We start from the raw sequence: 1,989 nt of genomic DNA, 5'->3' as shown, positions 1-1,989 counted from the left end.
CAACTGGAGTATTTGATGGTCTTCTATTTTCATTTAGTTTGTTTCAATTTTTTTATTTCCTATTCAGTGCTTCCATTTCATTTAGTTTATGTTTTCCAGTTTTTCTGTCTTTTTTTTGTTGTTGTTGTTTTCTGAAGTCTTTATCAAGATGATGACAAACTGGTTTTGATTCAACAAAAAAGAATTGTTACTGCAAGGTTGAAAGGGGGCATTTTTGAATGTTTGTTTTATTGATGTGGTTATTGCTATTTTTTTATATTAAATTGAAGTAGGTTTTCAAATTAATTTTGTAAAAACCTTTGGAATGTACAGCATAATTACATCTGTGATTGCCTCTGATTCTCAAAATCACAATCTCTTTAACCTGTCTAAATGCTTAACTTTCTCTAAGACCCAGTGTCCTTACCCATAAAATGAGAATATTTTTAAGTATTTAGTATCTCAGGTTTTATAGTACCAAATGAACAAATTTGTGCAAAGTGGTAACTGCAGTGATTAAAATATAGTTAATTCTGATTAAAAACTACCTATCGTTATGAAACAAAACAAAAAACCCACTGTGAGCCATCGTGCAGTGATTGAAAGCCCAGACTCATGAGTGGCACAATCTGGCTAAGTGTATGCTCTGTCACCACTAACGTCTTCTGGCCTTGCTTTTCCTGTTCAGATTTCTTCTTAAGCAACAAAGCATGGGCTCTGGAGACACAATGCCTGGTTCTACCACTTACCTACTTGTGCTTTGAAGGAGTTCACTTGCCCAACTTACTAATCTTTAAAGCACATGTAATAACAGTGCTACTTAACAGGATGGTTATGAAGAAAATGTCAATTCAATTTACTTAAGGGAATTTTCATAAATGGACTATCTCTCATAAAAGATCAAACATCAATCTTTAGGACGATTTTATCTTACTTAAGAAACACATTATAGAGCTTCCTTGGTGGCTCAGTGGTAAAGAATCAGCTTGCCAATACAGGAGACATGGGTTTTATCCCTGATTCAGGAAGATCCTGCAGGCCATGAAGCAAATAAGCTCATGTGCCACAACTATTGAGCCAGGGCTCTAGAGCCTGGGAGCAGCTACTAATGAATCTATGCACTGCAGTTACTGAAAACCATGTGCCCTAAGGACTTTCCTGGTGGCTCAGACGGTAAAGCATCTGCCTATAACGCAGGAGACCCGGGTTCAATCCCTGGGTTGGGAAGATCTCCTGGAGAAGGAAATGGCAACCCACTCCAGTATTCTTGCCTGAAAAACCCCATGGACAGAGGAGCCTGGTGGGCTACAGTCCATGGGGTCGCAGAGTCAGACACGACTGAGCAACTTCACTTTCACTTTCTCATGTGCCCTAAAGTCTGTGCTCCACAACAAGAGAAATCGCTACAATGAGAAGCCTGCTCACTGCACCTAGAGAAAAGCCGGAGCAGCAACAAAGACCTAGCACATCCAAAAATAAAATAAATAAATAATAGTCTAAAAATTTTTTTAAAATAAACACATTGTAATCGTATATCATCAAATGTTCAGTTACATTTTCCCCCATAGGTTTTTTTCTGCTGTTTACTTGGCTATTCTATCAATATCACACACTTAAGTTACAACTCTAGAGTAAGACTTCTGTCCTCATATATATCATTGGTGCAACCTTAGAACAATGTCTTCCAGAATGAGGTTTCCAGTTCAGCAGCATCCGCATCACTTTGGAACTTGTAAGAAATTGGAATTTTCAAGCCTTTCTCTACCTACTGAATCAGAAACTCTGACAATGAGGCCCAGCAATTTATATTTTCAACATATTTCCTTGTGACTCTAATGTATGTTCAAGTTTGAGAAGGATTTTATTAGAATTCTACAAGCACATAATCAGAAAAAGCTAAGTGAGAATCTCTAAGTGTCATAGATTTTATCGCTTTAACAGGTGAGAAAATTTACAAAGAAAAGTATTTCCAGCAAGGATGAAAAGTTTTTGTGAAGAAAAGATTTAAAA

At 36.9% G+C, this 1,989-nt stretch overlaps 1 non-coding gene across 1 annotated transcript; it reads left to right on the top strand.

The window, feature by feature from the left end:
* Positions 1-1,134: 1,134 nt before the first annotated feature.
* Positions 1,135-1,207, top strand: TRNAY-AUA (transfer RNA tyrosine (anticodon AUA)). Its single transcript has one exon. It is a non-coding gene; the product is annotated as a tRNA-Tyr (tRNA).
* The last annotated feature ends 782 nt before the right edge of the window (positions 1,208-1,989 follow it).

The sequence above is a fragment of the Bos mutus genome, chromosome 16, assembly GCF_027580195.1.
Source record: "Bos mutus isolate GX-2022 chromosome 16, NWIPB_WYAK_1.1, whole genome shotgun sequence".
Lineage (NCBI taxonomy): Eukaryota > Metazoa > Chordata > Mammalia > Artiodactyla > Bovidae > Bos > Bos mutus.
Note: the sequence above shows the minus strand (reverse complement) of the source record. Positions and strands in the feature narration are given on the sequence as shown.